Source organism: Oratosquilla oratoria, chromosome 11 (genome assembly GCF_046742065.1).
Source record: "Oratosquilla oratoria isolate Oo_2021 chromosome 11, ASM4674206v1, whole genome shotgun sequence".
Taxonomy (NCBI): Eukaryota; Metazoa; Arthropoda; class Malacostraca; order Stomatopoda; family Squillidae; genus Oratosquilla; species Oratosquilla oratoria.
The window spans coordinates 27,287,228-27,294,102 of record NC_134787.1 but is presented as its reverse complement, the minus strand read 5'-3'; positions in this window follow the sequence as shown (position 1 = coordinate 27,294,102).

Sequence of the window (6,875 nt, the reverse complement as noted above, 5' to 3'; positions counted from 1 at the left end):
TCTTAAAACACACCTTCGGTAACACACAAGAACCATACTTTAATGGCTGACGCACTCTGGCCTCTGTGGGGCACATCAGTCCGCTTGCGAGGAGTCGTTGGGACTCCCACTCCCAGTGTCAACTCCGGGACCAGGACTCCCAGTACCAACCCCAGAAGACTCCTGTTGCATTGATCAAGTTTTGGCACTAACAACACTGGGTATTAAATCACTCGAAACTGGTTTTCCCTTGTATACGTACATACGAACACACATACATACAAACATACATATACATATATTACATACAAACAAATGCACGGTGTGTGTGTGTGTGTGTGTGTGTGTGTGTGTGTGTGTGTGTGTGTGTGTATTCACGTGTGTATGTGTGTATGTATTCGAATGTGTGTGTGCGTGTGTGTGTACGCGCACGTGCATGTGCGCATGTGCGCTCGTGCGTGTGTGCACATGTATATACAGCCTAGTATATACATCTATACAACCTTGTATATATAAGCAAGTATGTGCATGTATATACTTATATGTATGTTCAGATACGTATATGTATATAGACACACAAACTCACTTGCATACATACATATATAATCACTTAGTTTATAATCTCTAGAATTAAGTGTATCTTGTTACTTTTTAACTTAGAGGATATAAAATAACAAAAAACATTGTCCATAAAAATCTTCAAAAAGAGGAACATATAAATGACAAATAAATAACAAGCGATCACAGCTGAGATCTATGGAATCATAAAAAAGTTTGGCATCAGGAGTTCCACCGACTTGTGGTGGAACAAAACTCTTTTATGTGCACAAGTACAACTCTTAAGATACTTTCGAGCTCTCAGACAAGCTCTCGGAATTGTTCGAGGTCTGAAATTTTGGAGCTCTTGGAAATTTTGGGTCACTTAGACATTTTTGAGCTCTTTGACCTTTTTTTGAGTTCTTTGACATTTCTAAGCTCTGACATTTTCGAGCTCACACAATCTCGAGCTCTCAAATATTTTCTAGTTTTGGGTAATATCGACCCTTGCACAAGAGTCGAGCTCTTTTAATAATTCTATTTTAAGCTTATTGTCCAGAGGGTACACCTAATTAGCAATGGACAAAGAGCTCAGACACGCACAATTTCTTTGCTTTGGGTAGTAACAAATAGTAATTAATCTGTGGTAGGTAATTTCCATAGTAAGCAAGTGTTTTATTATTCAATGAGTAAGATGCATTTTGGTACGGTTAGTAGCAGGGGGGCAGTTTGTTTATATGCATATGGGCAAACATTTTACCAGGCATTTGTGTCGTTAAAATATGTGTTTTTACGTCTCTGCATCTGGACATATTTGTATATGTATATTTATATACATACATACATATATGTATTTATATTTATATAAATAAATACATATATTTATATATATATATATATATATATATATATATATATATATATATATATATGGAAATAAACTCTCCTACTGGGATTCGAACCCTCGCCTTAGCGGTTTGCTTCTTATAAGACGAGGATCGTACCGTCACGGTTAGCGTGACTGTACGGTCTTCGTCTTATAAAAAGGAAGCCACTCAGGCGAGGGTTCGAATCCCAGTAGGAGAGTTTATTACCAAACGTCATAATGGCACAAAAATATATATGTATATGTACATATATATATATATATATATATATATATTTATATATATATATATATATATATATATATATATATACATATATACACGTCAGAACATTTCAAGATGAAATGTACTATTCCCTGTTTGGGGAATGTACAGGTAAAGCGCCTTTAGACCAGTTCAGGTAGGTATTCAAGGCTAGGTCCTACAGAGAGTAGCACGTGTGGGTTGGGTACTTGCGTAGGGTGTATGTATGTGGGGCAAGACATGTTTCTGGTTGTTCAAAATTATACATTACATATCTGATATCACAGATCAATTCACTCAAAGTTATTGCAAAATATGGGGTTTACATTAACTATAAAAGAAAGTAGGCTTGGATACAAACACGTATGGTTATAAGATGAATAAATATATTCTTACTGTCTGTCTGTCTATTTCTTTGGTGCTTTTTTTTTGGGGGGGAGGGGTTAGTAATCTAGAAAGAGGGATCCATACATAATCAATTGTTATCATTGATGAATTTAATCATTATTAATGAATTCTACTGAATACACTTGGAAGATGATGGTCATTGGTAATTAGGAATGCTAAAAATATTATTTTGTCAAGAGATAGTTCTTGTGTGGGGGCCCAAGAGGAACCCTGTGTGCTTTCTTGAGCTCCGTGGAGACGGGGAAGGGAATAATGTTGGCAGATTCAACAGGAATTGGAAAGCACCGGAGAGATAGCAGCATCCACTCAAAAAACATGGAAACATGTCCTCCAGAACGTCTTGGCAAATACCTCAAATCGCGTCTCACGAATACTAGAAACAAATTGAGAAAGAAAAAAATCGACGGACACTTTTCTCATAGCTGGTGTCGAGACGTGGTCAAGTTGCATGTGGATGAGACCAGCTGATCTATTGACTAAAGTTTGTCAAGTCTAACTTGTAAAGGAGATACTAGAATCGATATTTAATGTTGGAGGACAGAGTACCGTGTTTGTTTAGGAGTAAAAAAAAAAAAAAAATAGGCACTAAGAAAAATCTGAATACTCAACGAGACATTTAAACTAATACAACTTTTTTGAGAATAATAAAATTTCTGTCAAGGTTGACTAAACACACGACGCAGAGAAAGGAAAGTGATAACAAACAAGACCAATGACGCTAAGAAAGAGAAAGAGGTAAGGAAGAGAGACGACTAAAAATGAAAACTGTGTGAGAAGAAAGTAAAGAAAGGCATTAAAAAAGGAGAGAAGATGAGATAGGAAAAGATGAAACAGGAAAGGGAGAGAGAAAGCGCAAAAGAAGAAAATTAAAATAGAGAGAAACTAAGAGAAGGGAAAATCAGACAATCAACGAACAAAAGTCGACCTGCAGAAGACGTAAGAGGAGGAGAAGGAGGAAGCGGAGGAGGAGGTGGAGGAGGAGGAGGTGGAGGAGGAGGAGGCGGAAGGAGGAGGTGGAGGAGGAGGAGGAGGAGGAGGAAGAGGAGGCCTAAACTATTTGTACACAGTTTACAAATATATTTGGAAGGGGCATGATGAAAGGCAGTTGTGTATGAGAGGGGGAGGAGGAGAAAAACGGGGTGTGTAGAAGAAGCAGGAGTTGGAATGTGGGGAGAAGGGAGAGGAAATGGAGGAAGAAGAAGAAGAACAAGAGGATGGGAAAAGCAAGAACGAGGAAGAAAAGGGAAAGGTGGAGGAAGAAGAAGAGGAAGATGAGGAGGAGAAAAAGGATGGACCAGGAGAAATGAGAGGCAGAAAAATAAAAAGAAGAGGAGAATGCCAGGAAGTGGTTCAAAGTGAGTGAGGAGGAGAGGGAGAAGAGATAAATGAAGAAAAATGGAGTATGGAAGGATGGAGATGGAAGCTGAGGATAAAGATTTGGGGAAGTAAGAGATAGGAAATGAAGTGGCAAAAGACGAAGATGAAGAAAAATAGGAAGAAGAAATTGGGAAATGAAGAGGAGGGAGGGGGTGATGTATTGAAAATTGCGGGACAACGACACTGGAAGTAGAAATATTGTTTGGCAGTGTTGACAATGTGAGGTTGATAGTGATGGTACACGAAAGCTAACGTTTTCTGTAAGAGATGGTGTCAATACGACTTTGCCCACAGTTACAGACTCTGTGAGGGCAGCTGAAGAGATTGTGTGAAAATGCTGACAAACCATGTACATTGGGGAGATATGAAACCTGGACCAGTCTGACAAGTAGCATAGACGTCAGTTAGAATTTGACTAACGATCACCAGTTGCATATCAAGTGAGACGCTTTCAAAATCACGTGGGAAGAAACGACACTTTAGGTCGCCTTACATTTTCTTTCCTTTAGTTTCCGTGAGGGAGAATTCACAAACTCACACACAATCCTTTACCATTAAGATTTCTTTATTATTTTTTTTCTTTTCTTTTGAGGGAGAAGGGGAGTCAAAATATGACGTGAACGGTCCCTTGGAGATGTCGTATATATAAAAAAGTGACGTTAAAATGAGGTATATATTAATTTTGTGCTTCAAGTGTAGATCATGCGGAATAATCCTTGTTGGCACCGGCAGAAAGGGGGTCGAACGCAGTCGACGTGACGTCACGGCAGCAGTGGATGTGTTGCCATGGAAACCAGGCTCCCTGCAGAAACTTTCTGCCCACCAGGGACTCCAACTTCATATAGAATATTTGCAAGCACTTCAATTAAGTCTCTCTAGCCCTTATCGTTAAAAAAAAAAAAAATAAAACGAAAAATTTCAGTAACATCAAAAACACGTGGAACAGTATGTGTATGATTTCCTAATTGAGTACAAAATTGTCTTTTACGAGGAAGAATATTACCACCAAAAATGATGACACACATAAGCTATGCTATGAAATGCGTCATGTCCTGGGTTATCGTAAACTAGGTATGAAGACTAACTTCTAAACAAAAATGATGCCACTAGTCTTCGTTTATTATTACTGAGTTTAATTTTCCTATAAAAAAAAGTAACACCAACTTGTTTGGAACATATTGAAGCCGCAGAAAGTACCTTTGCGAATTCATGTTAACTCCTAAGACATAATGGACGATAGTATTTGAAAATATGCTCGGTGATAGTATCGCCCGTATGCAACTCTTTGAATGCAGGGTGGAAACTGATATGATTATCATTATAAGTCTTCTGTGTCTCCTCCAGACAGCTCTCTACTTGTTTCAACTTCGACTGATATTCTAAGTAGTTCTGTGGTAACATTCATCTTGGTTTGATAGAATTATCCCGCATCTGTGTGACACACTGACTGAATGACAGCTTTGTTCCAACAACAAATTGTCGAATACACCTTTCACTCACATATACCAATCCTATCTCGACAGCAGTCGCCCTGTTTGATTCTTTACAAAACAATTCCGTGAAGGTACTTTATGAATCCGCTGTACGACAGCGTAATTGGTGCTGCTACGGCAGGTTTGAACCTTTGTATTGTGCACTTGTTCATGCACAAAAGATGCGAATTTACTCTGGCTTAGCAGCTATGACTTCTTTGGATTTCCAGACACTGCGGGCTGAGCTCCAAAATGCACGCGACTTTCATGCTTACTCGCTCGTGACTGCTGCGTGAACTAGTCGTGTATTCTCCAATGCTGTTATCAAACAGATATGAAGTAGTTTCACGGCGTATGGGGAGAAATTAATTATTTTAACACCTAGTTTGCCTTCGAGGTTGGGGTGTGAGTGTGGATGTGGGTCTGGGTGGCAGTGTGGGTGTACGTAAGGGTGAATTGTCAGGTGTCTCGACGAATTATGGTTTCTGGAAGAAGATACCAAAGATTCTTGAATGGTTAAAGACGTATCCATGAGGGACAAGCCTCGTCAAACCTTTGGCACCTGGAAGGAAAAGGGAATCGAAATGGACCGTATTAGAAGGGTAAGGCTGAGGATGAGGAGGATAAAGAGGAGAAATTGGAATGTGTTCTACTTTTCAGACTCTCGGAATGCAAGAAAATTTCCTTCGCCCACTTCGGGAGCGCTTCACATTTCGAAAAACAAAAAGACAAAGACTCTGAAAGGATGGCATCTTTGTTATCGGCTTCAGCATTAACAAGAAAGAAAAAGTTCTAAGGAATAAATGTCTCTAATCTATAACTATTACTTCCCTTTCTCAACTATTTTGTCTATTTCTTTATCTAGACCTGGAGGGCCTCCGGATATCTATTCGGACAGAGGAAGAACAAATCTCGGAAGACAACAGTCTGACCTAACCTGACCTGACCAGACGTTGCGTCACTTCTTTGGCACAAAGAGTGTTTGTGTGTTTGTGTATGTCCTTCCGCCCGTGTTCGTGTATGTGTGTATGTTTGTGTTCGTGTACATCTACGCGCCCAGCCGCCACGTACGTGCGTGCGTGGGTATGTTTTTGTGCACGTGTGTGTGTGTGCGTGTGTGTGTGTGTGTGTGTGTGTGTGTGTGTGTGTGTGTGTGTGTGTGTGTGTGTGTGTGTGTGTGTGTGTGTGTGTGTGTGTGTGTGTGTGTGTGTGTGTGTGTGTGTGTGTGCGTTTGTTTGTGTTTATTTGCTTGTTTGTTTGTGTGTGTTTGTGTGTGCGTACATGTATGTGCACATGTTTGTATATATGTGTATGTATGTGTATGTGTGTATGTGTGTGTAAGTGTGTGTGTGTAAGTGTGTGTGTGTGTGTGTGTGTGTGTATGTACATGTGTGCGTGTGTGTACATGTGTGCGTGTGTGTACATGTGTGCGTGTGTGTACATGTGTGCGTGTGTGTACATGTGTGCGTGTGTGTACATGTGTGCGTGTGTGTACATGTGTGCGTGTGTGTACATGTGTGCGTGTGTGTACATGTGTGCGTGTACATGTGTGTGTACATGTGTGTCTACATATGTATACATACAACTGCGTGTGCATACATGTGTGTGTGTCTGTAACTTGTGCATATGAACATATGAAAATAAACACTTCTTCATACACAAGCCTATCAGTTCAAGGTATTATTAGGTCTTGATAATGTGTTGAAGTTGTAGATATTGTCAATATTTCGAAAAAGGGAGCCGAAACCATCTGTTCCTGGGTTTGAGCAGCCGCGTTCCCATGCCACCACGAACCAAATCAAAATCGAGGCTCATATGTATCACGGCCTATTTTGAAATGCCTAAAACAAGAGTAGGAATGCGTATTGTGTGTGTGTGTGCATGTTTGCGTATGTATGCATATATGCGTATGTATATATATATATATATATTATATATATATATATATACATATATATATATGTATATATGT